Source organism: Wolffia australiana, chromosome 15 (assembly GCF_029677425.1).
Source record: "Wolffia australiana isolate 7733 chromosome 15, ASM2967742v1".
In the NCBI taxonomy this organism is placed as follows: domain Eukaryota; kingdom Viridiplantae; phylum Streptophyta; class Magnoliopsida; order Alismatales; family Araceae; genus Wolffia; species Wolffia australiana.
Genome location: NC_135849.1, coordinates 7,283,539 through 7,304,513, shown reverse-complemented (window position 1 = coordinate 7,304,513; position 20,975 = coordinate 7,283,539). Strand labels below are relative to the sequence as shown.

Below are 20,975 nucleotides of genomic sequence, written 5' to 3'. Positions count from 1 at the left end.
CCGTCGCCAACTCCGAAGGCCTCACTGCATCGTGGACTAGCGCTACTCAGGTACCAATCGTCTCCTCTCCATCCTTACCAGTATTATTACTACTTGCAGTCCCGTCTTCCGCTATCGCGTCCTCTGCCTACTCTTCACTACGAATCTCGGATAGGATAGCCCTCTTTGTTGAGCGTAGGATTTTCTTGTGGTTGAAGGGCTAACCACTGTCTTAGACGCCGGACACTCCAAGGTCGTCCCCGACCCCTCTCGTCGTAGTCGTCTAGTAGTTCTTGCGGGTCATTGAGAGTTTGATCCTAGGATCACCCTCCCTCACCGATCGGCGTGGCTCACACCCCTTCCGTTGATCCTTTCGACTGCTCATTGGTTATTTCTTTTCATCGGTTTGCACTTCACGCATCCATTCATTCCTTGTGACGTAATACGAGCCGACCGATCCCGGCAGGTCGTATTACATCAAGACCGTCCAAAGATGTGACGGTGCGGCATCACGGGGAGGAAGTTGGGGCCCTCGGGCACGGGCGTCGGGCGGCGGCGAAGGCGCGAATGCCAGCAATAGGGAAGGTCGAAGCGCTGGATGGCTGGTGGCGTGCAGGGGTGCCGGCGGAGCGCGGGCGGTGCACGGACGCGGGGGCCGCGAGCAGAAGCAGCGGGTGGGGCTGGCGACGTGCAGGGGCACCGGTGGGGCGCGGGCGACGCAAAGATGCGATTCGGCATGTAGGCGCTGCGGGCGGCGTGCGGGCGCTGCGGGCGGCGTGCGGCGCTGCGGCGGCGAGCGCGACGGGCGGGTGCTGGGGCTGAAGGAGATGAGAGACTGCTGCGGTAGCGTGCTGGCAGGGCTGGTGGCGCACAGGGCACCGGCGGAGCGCGGGTGGCGCACTGACGCAGTGGCAGCGCGCGGGAGCGGCGGGCTGGGTTGGTGACGCGCAAGGGCACTGGCGGGCGTGGCGGCGTGCTGGTGCTGCGTGCGGCGCGCGAGCGCGACGGGCGGCGCGCGGGCGCTGAGGGAGGCGAGAGGTCGCTGCGGGCGGTGTGCCGGCAGGACTGGTCGCGTGCAGGGGCACCGGCGGAGCGCGAGCGCTGCGGGCGGCGTGCGGAAGCTGGGGACAGTGCGTAGGCGCTACGTGTGGCGCGCAGGCAGGGCTGATGGCGTGCAGGGGGTACCGGCGGAGCGCGGGTGGCCCACAGGCGTGGTAGTGGGCAGCGGCGCTGCGGCGGTGCACGGGCGCCGCGGGCGGCGCGCAGACGCGCATACGCGGCGCGCGGACGTGGCGGTGGCGCGCAGGAGCAGCAGGCGGCACGCGGGTGTGGCGGGCGGTGGCAATCCTTCTTCCCAAGGGGCTGGCGACAGGCAGAGGGCGTCTTCTTCTCCACGATCTGCAGGCAGGCTCACGACATTTCTCCCAAATCAGTGGTTAATCAACAAAAACTTCTCCTCCTCCTCTAGGGCAACCCCTTCTCCCTTTATAGGGGGAGAGGGAACCCTAGGGGTTGGCTCGTAATTAGGGGAGAAAACCCCCTAATCGAGCCATAAACAAACACGGTTTGAAATGTTACGGAGGGGCCAAAACACGGAGGTCCTCCCAAAAAGAAACACAGTAATGAAAATCCAAAAGATGAAAGGAAATGGTCCAGGAAACTCCCTACTCAAGCCGTATACTTGAACTCCACGTCCTTCGCGTCGGCCCGAGCTGCACAACGTGGTGGCTCGCGGATCGCGACGGATCAATCTTGTGCTTCAGATGGTGGATGGTCCCCCATCACCCCCGATCCAGTACATGCAGTATGCCCCACTGGCACCACCAGTGCCTCTCACTTAGAGCGCACCTACGGAACATTATATGATGTTGTATTCGGATCACACGGGACCTTCGACCATGGCCCGTTGACGGAGGCAAATTACGTAGTAAATTTTAATTTGTCGTTGTAAATTTAATTCGCCTGCAATCAAATAAATTTCATAAAATATAAAGCTTACTCAAACTTACAGTGGAGAAGGTCGTCTCCATAGGGACTGGCTTTTAGAGAGATATTCAATATTTGAGTTACAAGTTAATAAGAAGGGGAGATGATAGTAAAATTACTAATGAGATAACTAGTAAGTGATAGAGTATTATATTATTTATTTATACTTAGAGATATTAGTAATAATAAATAAATATGAGATGCAGTAATAGTTATGATAAGTATTAGGTAGAATGATGAAGTAAGTATGGGATTTTAATAAGATATAATAACGTTCTATGAATAAAGGCAAAGGGTTACCTACTTAACTACTGATGAGCTCTATGAGAATATGAGTAGAATCTGTGGATGGTGGGATTAGTAATTGAGAAGGGGAAAATAAATTATAGTAATAAGAGATTAGAAGAAAGTTTAGAGGTGGTAAAGATATTAATAATAAAATTAAGGATGACTAATATTTCTATGAGAAGTTAGTTATAAGAAAAATTTATGTGTTTAGTAGTTACTATATGTTGATATGTATGTATTTATATTTTCTTGATATTCTTTTATAGATTTTAAGGGGCAAAGTTTGGACTAAGACTCGAATTAGTCGAACACCCGAGAGGTGTTCGACCAAACGCTTAAGAAGAGGTTGAAATGAGAGAACTATATACTTTATTTGATCTTATATGCCTTATACATTTTATATACGCTTATTTATAGTTAAAGCTCCCGAGCCGTGCTTCGTGTTTTGTGATGAGACCGTTGCGTGTTTTGCAAGAGAACTACACTATTGCATGTTTTGCGATGAGACCCCCAAGCCCCGCTCTTGCGGAAGCTCCCCGAGCCCCTACCGCCTTTCCGTAGGCCACTGAGACCATCCCCATGTGGGCTTCCCCTACAGTATCATCGTGTGCTTTTGTGGCGAGATCCCTGAGTCCTGCTCTTTTGAACGCTCCCCAAGTCCCTACAGCCCGTATGCGGGCCCCTAAGGCTGCCTACACATGGGCTTCTCCTATAGTACCTACACATTTTTTGGTGACAAGGTCCCTGAGCCCCGCTCCTACAAAGACTCCCCGAGCTCCTACTAGCCCTATGAGGGCTCCCGAGACCACCTCCACACGGCTTCTCCTACTACACTGTCACATTCTTTTGGGATGAGGTCTACGAGCCCTACTCCTTCACAAGGGGCTCCTACTCCAACTGTTCCATAGTTGGTCAAGCAGCTTGCGCAATTGCCGATAGTATCACTAGCACTGCAGCCTGCCATTCCTACATCCCCACATTGGGCCCCCAAGGCCATCCTCACACGGGCCTCCCGGACAACACCATCACGTCACTCGGCGATGAGACCCCTGAGCCCTACACCTTTACATGGGGCTCTTGATCGTATTTTTGGGAACTTACTATGTTCCATTATGGGGGGTAACTTCATGGATTGGGATCTTATCATCCCAAAGGTTGAGTTCACCTTTAATTTGACGGTGAACCACTATATTAGACACACCCCATGTGAGATTGTTTTTGCCCACATACCACGTAAGCATCCCGACCCCACACCCGTAGCCATGCATTTTAGGGTCTTAGATTACTGAGTTGCATTCGCACATCATGTGAGGGAGTTACATCATAATATTCATGCACACATTGCAATGCATCGCTGATTTACATCGACACCCAATTAGTTATTGTGAGGGAGACTTGGTTATGAATAGGTTGAGGCCTAATAGATACTCTCCACGGTTCGCTATGCAGCTCCGCGCTCGTAGTGCCAGGCTTTTTTCAGAGTCCATATGGTTATGAAGATCACATACGTCAACGTCAATGTCTCTGGCCTTGCGTCATACCCTCCTATGCTGCCTCTTTTCTCCACCAAAGAGCCGTCCCCTTTTGGCCCTAGTAGTCCACATTCAATTCTGAGCGAGTTTAATAGTCCACCGTCCCCATTTTATGCCACACTTAGGCTTGAGAGCATAGAGGAGGTACTGGAGGAGATAATTAATGTTGCAGGGAAAGGTGGCGCAGGATGATTTTTTCCTTATTGGATGCGGAAGCATTAATTGAGTCTCAATTGATTGTTAAAATCATACATCATATGTATGTTATGGGGAAATTGTTCCACCCTTGACTTGCTCACTCTGAGATTGTTTTGAAGTCGCTCACGTGCCAGGGCTTCAGAAGTATCCGTGCGATCACATTGCACTTGGATCTCCACTTCTTCTTCAACTCTCCTTGAAAATCATGAACCCATGAAGACACTCTCATTGTCGTGTAGAGAAGAAAGATATTGGAGAAAGGGGGGCTCTCAATGTAGGATGTTTTACCTTTTAAGCCATCAGTAAATATTTATTTCTACCATTTATTCCATAAAGTATTTGCTGGATATTATGTGGCCGTCAAGCCAATCACACTACCATGTTTGTTTAAGTTCATTGAATAAAATAATTGCGTTCATTATTATTTCGTGTGATGTTTATAATGAAGTCCATGAATACGTGCAATGACTTAGTGAATTATGATGAGATCATTATATAGTGATCACTAGTCTTTAAACATGTATTCTAAATATTCCTATTTGATGGATAGTCGAGACGGACATCGAATTATCCGGATAGAATAGCACTAGCTGATCCTACTTATACGATAAGTATAGCTGATCTTGTGGCTATTAGTGTGATGACACTAAGGATAGATAGTGGGTGCTCATTGGAGAAAGAGTTCACTGAATTGATCCGTATGAATCCCTGAATGGTATTATACCTAAACGTCAATCAAGTAGATTCAAATCACGGTTGTATGAGTGATCCACTGACCTGAGAAACCAAGGACATCTCGTGAGTGGACGACTCCATTTTGACTATGACTTACGAGCCTCTAATCATAGGATTCAAATAAGTTAGAGATCGAATGTAGTAAGAAGCTTACGGAGATGATTGAGTCAAGATGGGATCATCTGCCCTCAGTATAAGAGGAGTTTGACTCAAGGAAGACGATGTAGAAAAATCCCTGGCCAAGGTAGTGAGGATATTGGAGAAGGCGTTCTCCAATGATCCCTGTTACGCATCAGTACTAATTGAATGATGGATTAGGGTTTGACGATAGACCATACCTTAAGTCGTTTGAGAGTCTCGCGCGAATGATGGATTATACATATACGATAACCGATGACAATAAAGGTTCCATGAGAGAGTTCGAGACTACTCGATATCTTCTAGAGCACGAGGTGTAGCTTGGCACCCCACGAGCTGGAAACTTAACCTATCGCTTGGGTTAAATTGATCCTTATTTAATTAATTTATATGTTGATATAGTTAATTAATAAGGTTGGTCAATAAATATTATTGGGCCATTAAAGTTATTAACTAGAATGATACATGGGCCAAGAGGGTCACACGCACAAGGTCATAAGGCATTGGTGGATATATTTTACTTAGGAGGGTTTTTGAGAAAAACCTTAAGTGAAATATAAAGAGGGAAAGGGGTCTCATTTTAAGCACCCTTACAAGCCTGATTTGAGACCCGCTCCCCTTCTCCCCTCTCTTCTCCACTCATCCAAGGAAGAGTGTCTTCATGGTGAGGAGATCTTCAAGATTTTCAAGAAGAGTTGAAGAAGAAGACGTGGAGATCCAAGTGCCGAGTGATTGCGTGGATACTTCTAGAGGCCGGACGCATGAAGGGCTTCAGAACGATCTCGGAGCGGCAAAGTCAAGGGTGGAACGAGTTCCCCAAAAGGTACACTCAGTATGTTGATTTTAAAGATCGATTGTGAATCGATCGACACGCTTCCGCATCCATGGAATGTGTTTTCCATGGCAGAACCAAGGCACCTAACTCAACACCGAACCCAACATGTTTTCCATGGAGAAAGGGGGGCTCTCAATGTAGGATGTTGTACCTTGTAAGCCATCAGTAAATATTTATTTCTACCATTTATTCCATAACGTTTTTGTGTGAACATGATAATTATAGGGCTGACATCTATGATTTGATACCCCTTTTCTCACTTAAGTTATCAAAATATCATGTTATATAAAATAATGCATGAGTATTGGCAATGCATTCATATTCTAGTTTTATAGTACTTCATAATTTAACTGTATGATCATGGTTATTCTGGAATTAATAATAATTTTATTTTTAAAAATATTTTATTCTATTTTCCCTCTTATGTCATGCATGTCACCCCAACTCCATGTACATTTAAAAATTCTTTGTTTATTTTATGCCTTTTATTTTTTAACATATCGGAGTCAAGCAGTTTTACATGAATTGTTTAACATTTTAACTATTATATGAACTTAATCAGAAAAGCATTTTGTTATTTTTAAAGACAAGTGTACCAAGAGAGTGCCAAAATTATGGTAATTTGGCTTGGAATGCAAGTGCATTTGAGCCATTGAGGCTGTTATGCAATTGGATAAATTTATAGGAGACATTTGTGGATACTACGAAAATAAAACTCTAGGGCGTACAAAATAATATGAGGAAAGGAGCTAATGGCAGAAGAATAAGTTAATAAAACGTTGGGGCTTTTTGGAACACAGGTTTATCTTTAAATTATGTGATCATATTCTCTATTTATTACTAAGACTTTTCTTGCAGAGGATGGATACATGATTAGGATGTTGCAAGTTCCATAATAATAAATACGATGGAAGGTCGCTCATGTATTTTTCAAAGGCTTATTTGCTTAATGAAACCTCCAGGTCTGGGAGATCTATAAAAACCCTAAGAAGGCCTTCCTGATATCTAATTTCCCTAATTTTACCCTTCAATATTAACTAGTTATATTTAATTTATAATATCTATTTTTTCAGTTTAGAATCTTAAAAACCAAACCCTAGCCCAAGTTATTTACCCCTGGATAGAGTTCTCAAAATATCCTTGATCATCTCATAGTTCTCAACTTTTCATGCTAAATTCCATCTTCTAAGAAAAAATTCTAATGATTTTAATTTCCCTCATTCTAAAACCTAGTTAGTGGTTCAGTCAAAATAAGTAAACTTATTGAGTTTAATTACTCATCACTATTACCAGCTTTTCTATCTCGATTACTTTTTTCACATCACCTTCAATTTCCCTCCAGATTATCTCTTTACTTCCCTTTTAAAAATAAACATATTAGTTGGGAAGAATATAAATATTAGTTGGGAAGAAACTAAATAGTTTTGTATAACCTCGAAGTACTAGAACTATAATTATAGTTTATTGGCACATCCCGATATGGGGTATTAGGATGGTACATCATATCTTTTTACAAATTTGACATCCAGGAACTTTTTTGCGTTCGGAAATCCTCTAACTTCGATTCAATGTGAATTCACCTCATCTTATCTAAGGTTCATCTGTTATGTGAATGGTTTCCCCCTAGCCTACCCTCCATCCTATGAGGATGGATTGTATGTTATGATCATGCCAATACATTTCCAGGTGTCGATAAATGATATAATGAATATTTGATTTTATTTAGGTCTGAGAAAGTGAAATTTCTCCATATAGTATCTGATTAATTTCTCTTACTTCAACTCTTTCTATATTTTTCTTGTTCTCTTTTAATTCCATCCCATGAAAGGAAATATTTTTGGCATAAGGTCTCCATGCCACTGTCAGTAACTGCCACAATCATTTCCACCATGCTTGATGTCTCTCTTTGTCGGAAAGCCGCCACACCTGTCTTATGCAGCCATAAAAACCCTAAAATCAAATAAATAAACCACTCGATTGATTAAGTATTATTTTCAATTAATATTCTTAATTATCCTTGTACCTGTCTTGTCATTCCGATTACTTTCATTTTGGATACTGATAAAGGTAAAAGTTTCTTATGTGGACAAAATGTTAGTGATAGCCGAGAATTATTGTGTATCATTTCATCTCCTTGGATTTTGGACAGGCATGTCTTTTGGTTAATATAATTGTATGGTTACACCTCAAATATCTTATTCTATCAAAACACTTGCACAGTATCCCCATGTATTAATCTGACCTTTCTGGAACATAATATACATCTAGTGCCGAATGTAAAAGATCCATCATAATTCAATAATATTTGAAATTGGTTTATTTTATAAAACTCTAAATTTAACTACAGTTTTTTTGAAATATGGACCACACTTAGTTGGTTTATCTTATAAATAAATTGATATCTTTAATGTTATAATAATCATTAGAGTCATTATCGTCAAAATGTTTTAATGACTATATTAAAATTGGAGGCTTTAAGACATTTTTTCAATTTTTTTGTTTATATTTTTATGATCATACCAATACATTATGGGCTTTAGTTGATTTAATATAGCAGATTGATTGATAAAGAGAAAATGGTCTTGGTTTGATGACTTGCACCTTCCATGGACAATAGAGCTGTATGAAGCATGCGATGATCAAGGACAAAGCTCATCAAATGTCTTTCATTGAATGATAATATCAGTGTGTTAATTGAATACTCAGAAACACATGATATGGCCCTCCCACATCTAGTTTTTTTATCCTCGCGGACTGCAGATCCTAAACATTTACCTTCTATATTCAGTTGTGTTTATTACTAAGAAGGCTTGCTAAATGCTTCAATTATGGATTCTATAATTTTTTGAGAGGTATTCATAAGCTGAAATTATATTTGGTGTTTCGTTTCATGACCTTAGAAAATTTGGATAAATTTTGTAGACGGATGTAAGAGATAAAAAATGGTCCAAATATTATAATGTATAGATATTTGGTAACATTAGTGAAAATATTTTAAAGGCAGGATTTTTCCTTCAAATTTCTATTTATGACTTTTAAATGCTTATTTCATTGATATTAATTTTTTTTGAAAACCAAGCCACAACTACTTGATGCCGTGGTCAGTCTAATCATAATGGCTAAGGTAAGAGATAAGTATATGACTCAGAACCCATAATTTTTAAATGCAGACTAACACGTCGAGTATATACCAGTTTAATGTTAGTGAAAAAGGAAGAAAATCCTCAACAATACTCAAGACTGACTGCCCAAAGGAGTAAACACTCGAACATAATACAGTGCCATGAGGGACCTCATCGGATAGGCCAATAATGAGACAACTTTTGCACACGAGGTTAAGGACAAACATGACATATATACTTCATCAATGTAAAACATCACAAAATGCCACATGTTTATTCCTCATTAAGACTTTTAGACCATCAGATACACGGCATTGACAAGGATTTAGCTACACGCCCCAGCAGAGAAGCCAATCCTATTCCTAATGTTATCATGGATCACCTCGAAAGTCTTTTGTTGAGTGTTCCCAATGAGTCCCAAATCCGTAGGTGATGTGTTCCCAACAAAAGCAAGGCATCTCTGCCCAGGGCTGGCGAGGTAAAAAACCCCAGAAAACGGAAGTTTGATCGTAACGCCACTGAATCGTAGTCCGATCACAGGATACGTTATGTTTCTGAAGCCCCTAAAGTCATAGCAGGTATCTAAGGTTTCGGCTCGGGGGGCCAGCGGATATCGTCTCATGGCTGCGCAAAAGGCTGATCGCAGGGCACTGTACGCGGCTGGGGGAAGACTTGTAATCTCCGACCCAGAGTCAAGGACTGTCCCTGGGCCTCGGAAAACACTCACCGGAATTGGCAGAGTGGTTCCTCCCACGGAAATCCCGATAAGGTCGATGAAGTAAAACGTTGAAAGGCCAGGCTTGATAACCATCGGCGTGTACACAGCATCAGCTCGTAACGGAGGCCCGATGTTGAGGAAGCCGGTGGTGCTGCTCGAGGAGGGAATACTGTAGGAGAAGATATTTCCCAGCCTGATGGCGACTTGGGAATTGAGAGAGTAGGGGCTCCGGGAGAGGCCAACCAGCCCTGCTTCGCGCCCAAATATTCCTCCTCGATTGTTTCGCCCGCACCCAAAGACAAAGTTCTTAAACACGTTGGTTGGAGTCAGCGCTAACGTATCCGCAGATTATAATCCTGCAGTGATGGTTCCATCGCCATATGAGGTTTCATAGATGCAGCTCGTGCCCGAGCATCCTCGTCGTTCAAGCCCATTGCATGCGGGTGCGGTGCAGGTGATAGTACGGTAGGTGGATGAGAGGGAGGGATCAAATATAGGCTCATCTTGAGGATGGCAGAGAACGCACGGCTTGCACTGTATCCAAACTATGTCACTTCCGGTGTCAAATATGACAGTCTGGGCTCTTATCGGGCTACCAAAGCCGACGGTAACGACGTAATCACCGGTGCCATTATCAAAGTTATTCCTAGCCCTTAGGAGCGCCTTAGATCCGAGCGGGGAAGACCCACATGCGCTCGCCTGAATCGAAGCGACACGCAGAGCGCTCCTTGAAAGGGCTTGAAGGGCGATATGTCTTCTGTCGGGCTTTGCGGAACAAGGACCGGCGCGATGGACCAGGGGGAGAGCTCCGCCACCGTTGGCTGTAATATCAGATTGTGTAAACTACACAGCGTATTATTTATTTACAATCTCGACGACGAAAGCTATTTGTTACTGATTTTGAATGCTGAACAAAATTCCGGTCATGTAGAGTTGAAAGGAAGCTGGGGGCTCAACCTGTGGATCGGGTGCAGTTCGGGGAAGACTCCACGCTGGAAACCAGCACCGTAGGTGCTTTCTCCATATGCATCACCGCCAAAGCGTAAGACGAACAGGCACAGGATGCCGAGAGGATGAAAGGAAGGTATCTGCTCCATTTCCTTTGGTTCATACTGAGTGGGAAAGATGATGTGCTGTTTATATTGGCGAGTTTCTAGAGCTCCGGGAATTCTACGGCGTGAGCTCTCTCTCTCCCCCTTCTCTGTCTCTTTCTCTATCTCCTTCATGACGGATTCAAAGGTTGCGACATTTGAACCAGTCATGAAAGTGAGAACAAGCATGGGGGCGAAAGCGCCCGCTCATCTTTCCTGATGGGCTTTCTTCTTTAGTGCAGCAGGCGATACAGGCGATGGAGCAGAAGTCACTCTCCGCATAGGCAGGGCCATTTTAACCTTTCATGAGCTATCCCACTCTCTTTAGCCGTCCACACTAACGAATCCCTTATGAAGTGGTCATGCAGTTTGGCGTCACGCAGCTGCCTTCTTCCAAGTAACGAGAGCCTCTCTCTCTCTCTCTCTTTCTCTCTCTCTCTCTCTCTCTTTCTCTTTCTCTTTCTCTTTCTCTCTCTCTCTCTCTCTCTTTCTCTCTCTCTCTCTCTCTCTTTCTCTTTCTCTCTCTCTCTCTCTCTCTCTCTTTCTCTTTCTCTCTCTTTCTCTCTCTTTCTCTTTCTCTCTCTCTCTCTCTCTCTCTCTCTCTCTCTTTCTCTTTCTCTCTCTTTCTCTCTCTTTCTCTCTCTTTCTCTTTCTCTCTCTCTCTCTATCTCTCTCTCTTTCTCTCTCTGTCTATCTGTCTCTCTTCCTCTATCTCCTTCGTGACTGGTTCAAATTTCGAAGGGTGCTTTATTTGAACCAGTATAAAAGTAATAACAAGCAGGGGAGTGAAAGCGCCGGCTCACCTTACATGATGGGCATTCTTCTATAGTGCAGCAGGCGTTATAGGCTTGGGAGCAGGAGAAGTCGCTCTCCGCATTGGCAAGATGAGTTGCGACTAAGCTTTCATTCACACAATATTCAATCTCAGACGTCCACGACTATTTTTTCGTCATTTTATGTTGAGTTGTTATGGTTATATCACTCACCGGAGGTGGGTATCAAATATCTCCTCTCACAATCAAGATAGGTCACGAAGATATTACGACAAAGTAAATTCAAGAGGTTTGCGGTGTAGGATGTATCTTATACGGGCCTCACAATTAGCCTCTTCCGTCTGCGCCTCAGCCGTCTCCGCTGGGCCTACCTAACTGAGGTCGTCAACATTATAACGGTCTCAAGCTAACCATTCGTTTTATTCGTTAAGTTATCGTTTTATTTAATATATTATTAATTCCATGCTCACCGCTTATCTTATATGGACCACGTTTGAAATTGTAGAACAACTTGACAAGTGGTATTAACATATCGAATCATTTAAAATTATTAAATACAGAGATAACCCTTAAAGACGTCAGGCATCGACATCATCGGTGAATAGACTTTGTCACAAAGCATGCTCCAGGATTTGAATAGTCCAGGAAGAGATAAGAATGATCTATGGGATATCAAGCATGTCCGCTAATCGCTCGAGTTTTGCCCCACGTTTAAGCATTATATACGATGCTTGAAATGTGAGAACAGCGTTCAATACGAATAATGGCATAGACAACTAGTTCAATACGCTCGAAATGTCACTTTTTATCAGAGCGCCCTCCAGAAATATTAAAAATGGCTTTACCAACATAAGTGCTCATGGGAACTAGATGTCTCACATTGAAGAAAGTCTGTTATAATATTCAAATGGGAAAGGATGATATCAAAACACACTAATCAAGGACTCGTAATATATTGGAATGATTAAATCAATGCAACGATGGACTATTTCCGTCGCACATGCTGAAGACTACTCTGACCACGAACGAGTAAGTCTTTTAACAGGATTAAGGCTTCAAAATCCCCCTTAATCATCTACTTCTATATGAAATCCCAACTTCTGGAAAAGGCACATATCAGCAAAAGTTAGTCTCCACAAACCCTTTATAAAGATATCTTGCAAGTGATCATCTATCCTCACAAAGTCCATTTCGACTTTCTTTTGCTCTAGGGTTGAACGAATGAAATGGTACAGTGTCTCAACATGCTTGGTACAACTATGATGGAGAAGATTTTTGCTTCTGGTACTTGCTCAAAAAACCTACAGAAAACATGAGATCAATTCTGAATAAGTCAAATACATTAGGTTTCCGGTTAGACTTTGATACATGATTGCTATCTTTTGAACATTGCGGAACTTGAGACCCATTTTAAGGAGTATCGGAACAGAACTCAAATATGAGGAATAAATCATATGATTCAATTTAATATGAGGCTCATCTCGCGTCACTTTTAATAATCCTACATCATTCATCTCAAATAAGAATCTCATGTCCCTTGAATTCGTGAAAGTAAAACATCGCTGATCGTGTAACTATCAAATCATCAGCATGTACTCTAACGAGTGGCTGAGTAAATTCAGAAGTTCTAATGTAAACAGCATGGGCATTCAGTCTTTTAATGAATCAAAAAAAGGATAAATACTTCTCCAGTTTTGTCAAGCGAGCCCATGGACCCTGCTTAATACCATACAAGGCCTTGTGTTCCTTCAGCACATTATGCTTTTTGCCTTTCGGAATGAAACTTTCAGGAAACATCACATGACTTGGTAGTAAAGATCTGGCGAGCTGCAATCAAGAAAAAGGACGAGATGAGAGGGAAAGAGACAAAGAAAGAGAGACAGAGAGACCATCAAGATAGCTGGTTAATGACAGTTACAATCACTAAATTTTATGTTTATATATTTGATGTCGAGAACGACAACGCATCGACATTGGACGTGTCACCACCGTCAACCGAAGTCAATGCCGCCACTACGGACGCACCGCCACCATCATTGGGCGAAGTCAGCACACCGGCATCACGCACGTCTCCACGCACGCACGCTCCTTCACGCATCATGACACGTCATCAACGACAGATCAACAACTGCCCCTTGGCGTGACATGAAGCACGTCTCTCGTCTTTAATTTCTCGTCATTAAGTTGTATTTTCTCTTTCCTCCAAGGCCTATATGTATAGGCCATTGTTTCAAGAATCAGTTAGGCAGTCATTAATCAAGAATTGAGTTTTTTTAACTCTTCTTGGAGGACTGCCCAGCCTTCCCTATCCCATCTCCACTCCAACCGCCGCCGCCGCCGTCATCGTCTTCGCCGGCCTCCCGCCTGCTCTCTCTCTTCTCCTTCTTCCTTTCTCTCTCTCTCTCTCACACACACCCTCTTGATGACTCTCAATATGTCATAAATTATTAAGAATTTTCTGAGCATCAAAGTGTCATTTGCATACATTTAGTCCATATTAGTCATACTTCATGTGCATTATTTTCCTACTTACTAACCCCACTTGATTCTTTGAATCAAGTGGATTAGATCTCACGTATTGGATTAATGAGTTCAGATGTGGATCAAGCACAAAGGAGAATGCATTTGACCAAGAGGAGCTGGCGAAAATTATAAGGAAGAAAAGCCCTAAAAAAAAGCTCCAAGAAGCACAATTAGAGAAACCTATAAATAGCCTCTTGAGAGAGCATTGGAGGTTATCCAGAATTTCCATCTGCACAGGCTAGGGCTTGGAGAAGAAGAGTTCTGCACCCTCCAAGAGCAGATGAGCATTGGAGCTGGAGAGAAGGAGCAAGCTGAGGAGTAACTTGGGCTAGACGACCTCCACCTTGCCGCAAGGATCGTGAAACAAGGTTGGAGCGATTTCTCAAGTTCCAGTAACTGTGTACTTCTCTCCTTATCAGACAATCTAGGTTGGGTTGGAAGAGACACACCAGTGGTCTTCCAAAGATTCCAATTGATATTGTTCCTTGTTCTAGTTTGATTTCAAGTTGTTGTTTGTTCGAATCAATCTCCCTTTCGTTTCACCTTGAATCGATTCTCCATATTTCACATCCGGTTCGATTTCCCCAAACCTTGCCACAGTTAAGCATCAGAAGCTGCCTCTATTTCCAGGGCGTTGAGCACAGCCGGCAAGCTCGCACAGCCCCTTGCAAGCAGAGGCAGTGCGCCGCTAACAGGCGTGCAGCACAAGCCGCGCGCAGCCAAAGGCCGTGCGCAGCCAAAGGCCGCGCGCAGCAACAGCAGCGCGCAGCCAGGCCGTGCGCAGCCAAAGGCAGCGCACAGCACAGGCCATGCGCAGCCAAAGGCCACGCGCAGCCCAGCCGTGCGCAGCCAAGGCCGCGCGCAGTCAGCTGGTGTGCGCAGCACGGGCTGTGCGCTTGTGCAGCACGCAGACGCACCTGCTAGCGCATCTGCACGCAGCTAAGGCCGCGAGCAGAAACCACTGCAGGTGCACCCGCTGGGCGTTTGTGCATTTGCCCCAAAGGGTAGGGGTGAATCGTTCAGTACAGAAATTCGTCATTGAAGATTCTGCTGAGTTGAATTTTCTAAAGAGTACTCTGTAGGATTTTACTGAAGACAATTTAGATTATCATTATAACTGAATATTGAGATCTAAAGTTGTGAATTGAATTGAACGGAACTGCTTCTGTCTAATCTGCTCCCTGCGGATCGACACCTTACTCGCCCTAAGGCTGTGTGAGGTAAAAAAATATTGTTGCATAAGCTCAAATCCTCACACGATTAACCAGTCAATAACTAGTAAAAATACACATAATTTGAGCTATATCACCTCTCTTCTCTCATCCTTTCCGCCCACCACCCTCGCATCAGGCCGCCCGGCACCCGAAGCACCAGGCCGGCCAGCGCCCAGCACAGGGCCGCCCAACGCCCTCGCACCTGGTCACCTCGCGCTGAGGCACCGGGCCGCCTAGCGCCCACGCGCCTGGCCGCCTCTCGCCCTAGCGCCAGGCCACCCCGCACCCAGGCGCAAGGCCGTCCAGCACCCAAGCGCAAGGCCGCCACCGCGCTCTAGCGCCAGGCCGCCCAACACCCAAGTGCCAGGCCACCCCTGCGCCCTAATGCCAAGCCGCCCCGCGACCAGGCGCAAGGCCGCCCAGCGCCCTAGCACCAGGCTGACCCCGCGCCAATGCGCTAGGCCACCCAACGCCCTCGACGACGCCATCGACCGCCCGCGCACGTGACGTCGTGCGGGCCTCCACTCCGGCCGCCCATGCCCCAGACGCCGTCGCCGCCACAGCACGTCGTGCATACCGTTTTGGTGTCGTGGCACTACCCTGCACCCTGCAAAGGGGTGACTCCCCCCTTGACCCCCCGCCAACTGACCGCACAGTTGGATCCACGACCCCGCATCAAAGCGCCCGTCAATTGTCACACTTTCTGCCAGGGCCATTCAACGCCTGGATTCACCAAGTCTCATCACGATCAGAATTCCCGGCAGCCTCTTTCGCACTACGGTGCTGAGGTACGCTTGAACTCTTTGGTGTCGACGTGTTCTCGCAGAATGAGTATTATGCGAGAATTCTCCACCGCTATCAGATTTGATTTGATTTAGAATTCCTGTGGTCTATTTTATCCATCCTTCCCAACCCCGTCTAGTACCCTCTACTCTTTATCCTCATTCCCATCTCCCCTAGTTCTCCTCCATCAAGATTGGTTTGTATTCACTATACAATATGTTTGTTGTAAAATAGGAAAATAATATGTTTTAATCTATCCATTATAAATGGATTATAACAGCTGAAGCAGGATGAATCCTAACTGTCTTTATTGGCACATCTATTGTATAATCCTTGTCTTCTATCTTTAACCCTATCTACCTTTAAACATTTATTGAATCCTAGCCGCTAATTCGTTGAACAAAAATAGGGTATGTGCTAATTAATTACTAGCTACGGTTTAATTGAAATCCTATTCGTCAGCATTACTACTGACTCGGTCGACAGTTGGCCGACTAGTTGCTGAATCCTCTTCCTGAATATTAATTTCCCAGTCTCATTTTGTAAAAATTCTTATTCTACATTCTATGATGTATGTCCCATATTCCATGTGTTGCAGAATCCACCAGCCCTCGAATGGTCTTATATCTGTTTCCAGATCCCAGATACTTCTTTAGATGCAATACCTTATTTTTTACGATACCCCGTTGTGAAAATTCAAGCCTTTAACCTAATTAATTCAATGGTAGAACACTTTCATCACCTCGAAAACTCGTTTGAGACTTATTTCTCCACATCCAGATGGTAGAAGATACGTTTCTTGGTCGTGATATTCTCAATAGATTTCATTTCCTGTTGCAAGGCTGACATAACACATGTTCTTTTTAGGCTTCTCATAAAATTTGAGGTTCCCCTTGGCAACATAGAAGTCTTCCTGGTTTGGCGTTATCTAAGTGATTTCAGAATAAATTTCTATTAGTGGCTTGCATCCTGTCCCAATCTTCCTTAGTGGGTGGGTGAGTGTACCCTCAATCAGATTTTTCAAGGACATTGTGGTTCTCTTAAAAGACATTCACAGCTTATGATGGTTGATGACTATCCTATTGATCTTCAAATATGCTCAAACCAGGAAAAATACAACTGTGACTTACCTAGTTAACTGCTATAGGGTCATTCCCATCCCAATAAATTCCCACTTCAAATATTAGATACTGATAATCTCAATTTTAGGGTTAAAATTCATTTTTGGTGAATGAGATTATTTAATAAAAATATATTTAACCGTACTTAGAAATACTTAGTTAGTGATGCATACGGATCATCTCCACAGGGAACAATGATTAAGGAATTACTTTCTTATACTAGTGATGATCAACGAGAGGATTGATGAAAACACGATTCAAAGACGTGAGCTAGTGATATCGATTAAAAATATGTAATTTATAAGTTAATTTAACTTAAAGAAAAGAGTAAGTGCAAGTGACGGACATGTTGATGGATGATGGTATGAACAACGATAGTGATTGGATGTGGAGTGGTATGGTGGCAAGGATGGAGAGACGAGAAAAGAGAGTAAAATGAGAGTGAAAGTACGATGATAAGCCCTAATTACATCAGCTATGGTGTCGAGAAAGAGACAACGTAAGGCGAAGACACTTACCTTAGATCTTTACGTTCCGCCACGATCATAGTGATGTAGGAGTGCCGGTAAGCTCCCCCTCTTTTCCAATGCTTCTCCGCACACACTTAGGACACCAAGAACACTCTTGATGGATCTCAAAACTCACTATCTTTCAATCAGCCTACACAAGTAGGAAGCAAGTCAAAGATGAATTTCACACTGATCTAGGCCTCCATTTATTGATTGGAGCGTATGGATGGAAAGAGGAGGTGGAGATGAAGCAACGCTGAAAATTTCAGCTAAATCGGGGTTATAGATCAAAAGGTATGGCCGTTTGAAGTTGAAGAAATCCTAGCCCTTGAAATTTTCTCTCTCCTCATCATCATTGACATTTTTTCGTGCACGTTGAGAAGTCAAAGCACTCCGAATTCCACGCCGCTTTGTCTTTCGTGTGCGCTTGTCGTTTTCCGTGCCATGTGCTCCTAGGATGAAGAAAGGACAGACAAGAAAAAGAAAAACAAAGAAAAAGGCAAGAAGATTCGCGGCTGATGTGGCGACGCGTCAAAATATGTTGTGTCTCAAATTATATTCCAGAAAATCATATTATGTCTTAAATTATATTCTTTGAAAATATATTGTTAGAAAAATCCCAAAAAAATGCAGAAAATTCTGAAATTCATTCTAAAAATAGATTTGATCAGCTTAAGATTGATAACATGCAAATATGAATAATTTAATGTAGATAAACATGTAAATATGATCATATAAGGTAAAAAAAAATGCTTGTTATTAATTGGTCCAAACTAAGGGGTAAAAGTTGATATTAAGTCGTTTGTAAGGATAGTTATGTACCAATCAACCATTTTATTTCCTTACTAGTAGTATTTAGTAAGGGTCGATCCCTCAGGGAGCTAGGTAACTAGTTAGGGTGAATTCAATTAGAATTTCAAATTTCAGATTATGTTAGTTTTTTAAGCTGGTTTATGATCAATGAAAAAGATGAAAATGATTTTTAGTAGGCACATGAAATTTTCTTTGCAAAGCCTAGGTAGAGAGTGGTTTGTGAGATTTTTTCAAGAATTTTTTATCGTCGCTAGAGAGAGATGAAAAATTCTGAATTTAAATGGGATGTAATTCCCTTATCCGGTTCAAAGTCGTTGAACCGGATGAGAGAGAGCGGTCTGGATCGTTATCGAAATGAGTTAACTCAGTTCGGAATGATTCCCGACAGTTGAGTAAAGATAGAGGGAGAGGGCGCACAACGTGGGTGATTCTGCCACTGAATGGGCGGGTGGAAGGGCCTCTTGTGCACTGATGCTTCAGCGCTCCGCCGCTGGTCGCGTGGGCGGAGGTCCTCTCACGTGCGGTGGACCAAAATGGCGATATCTGGAGTTCCAGATATCAGTTTGACACGTATGAATAGGCATTGGAAATCTTGAGACGTTGGCTATCTAGATAGAAAAGAAGCTTAGGAAAATTCTTGGAGGAGATAGGATGAGAAGAAGCACGTAACCTTTTTGCCACACCCCAAAGGGCCCAAGGTTGTTTCTCCAGCTCCCTACCAACTGGCTTCGAGATCTAGGATGCTCCCATAAGACTCCTTGCAACTCCAGAATGAAGGTGGACCCAAGAACAAGCTCAGACAGAGAGAGTGAACAATGCAATTCTCAATTCTTGGATGCCCTCAAGGAGGGTGAGGGGGGCCCTTTTATACGGGTACATGTGTTTGTTCCAGCCATTCTTGGTTGTTGGATCATGGATGAACATCCAGGATTGAGTTCTTGAGGCCTCAATCTAGGTGATTGGACCCCAACGAACCAGATTCCAACTGGCTATAGTTAATTACAACTAACTCTAACCAATTGGAACGGAAAAAAGAACAAGTTTGTTAGAGTTAGTTACAAGTCATCCATAGCCCTTGGATTTGAGCTGGAATGGATAGATGGATGGGTTCCACCTCATGAATCCTGGGCTGGATCTCAACCCTGGGCTCTCCTCCAAACAGGATCTGCCAGCTGGAGTCATCCTCATGTGCCTTGATCATCCTGGAAGCCTCCAAGGACATTCTAGAAGGTTTTCTTCAAGCTCCTTTACACCAAGCATATCCATTGAGTCAACTCCACTGGTTAGCACGCATCTTTTTCTTCATAGCTCCTTTTGACTTGAAATTTTGTCCCAAGCGTCAGGACTCCTGTCTTGACTTCCCCATAAAATTTAGTAATTTTATGACAACCAAAAGTCAACCTTTGACTTGGAAAGTCAACACACTAGGGAAATTGTTAGATTCATATCCCACTTGCCTCATTGAGTCTAGTGGGGGTTAGAAATATCCCTCAAATTCTCCTACAAGTAAATCCCAAATTGTGTAACATTGTAAATACAGGTCAAAGCATTGATAGAAACCTTAATTAAGTAGAAAATGTAAGTTTTTTTAATCATTGGGAAAGTGGAAGGCATGATCTCATTACTAAGAATTTTTGGCAATGTTATACTTGCTTTTGGGAGATTTAAGATGAATAATGCATGGAAACGACTACCCTTATTTGAGTTTATCAAATTTATATTCTAGTAACAATATACAAATACATCTCTATGAGTCTTACCCTTGTTCCTTCTGTCAACACAAGAGAAATTTCTACCCAGGTCCAAAGCATTAATAATTTCTGCATAATGCTAATCCTTTTTATTATGAGTTGAGCATAAATGTGCAGGATAAACATGACATGATGGAAAAAATGCAAGCTCAGTTTCTAAGAATGCTCCAGAATTTTAATAAGGATATCGAGAGAATAACACAGAAACAAAATGGAAGAGTAGACCCCAAAAAAAAGGTAAAATGGAAGAAAATGTACTCCCATCCATGAATCTGGTGGACACACAACTCGGCTCAAAATTATTCCTAGAAATTTATATTCTCTAGAGACTCATTTTTATATGGATGTCATCATGCAATCATTAAAGAAAATTTTAAATTAATAATTGAAACGTTTTAACCAACTATATCTTAAATGGGAATGAATTTTTAACCAAATTCATGATGAAGAGTTAGAAGATCTAAAAAATCTTAGGTTTGGTCGTAGAGATTATGTTCCTTTTATTTCATTTGTTAATGCTTTGAAAAATTCTTGAGATAAAAAAGGTTATAAAGGCCCTTCCCTTGATGCAGACATCTTTGAATTTTGAATGGAGAAGATGATGCAGGACAACTAGAGGAACGGATGCTGACGACCAAGGATACGGGATGGACGACGATGGGTGCGGGGCGCAAGAATGGTTTGGGAATGGGAGAGATAAATCTGACCCCAAATCCACACGATCGGTTTTGTAAACTTAAATCCGGTGAAATGATGGTGGTGCAGCCCCTTTCCTCATCGAGGGCAGGAGTACTATCTTCAACCAGCACAATGATGCCAAAGCACCAAATCCAAAACTCCGAATTTGCATTCGCGGGGAAACTCAC

General features: G+C 43.3%; 1 pseudogene across 1 annotated transcript; it reads right to left on the bottom strand.

The window, feature by feature from the left end:
• Nucleotides 1–9,058: 9,058 nt before the first annotated feature.
• Nucleotides 9,059–11,352, bottom strand: LOC144712977 (aspartyl protease family protein At5g10770 pseudogene; annotated as a pseudogene). Its single transcript, XR_013583916.1, has 2 exons — nucleotides 10,489–11,352; nucleotides 9,059–10,352 (listed from the first exon to the last, which is right to left on the bottom strand). The product of XR_013583916.1 is annotated as an aspartyl protease family protein At5g10770 pseudogene (transcript).
• Between the last annotated feature and the right edge of the window lie 9,623 nt (nucleotides 11,353–20,975).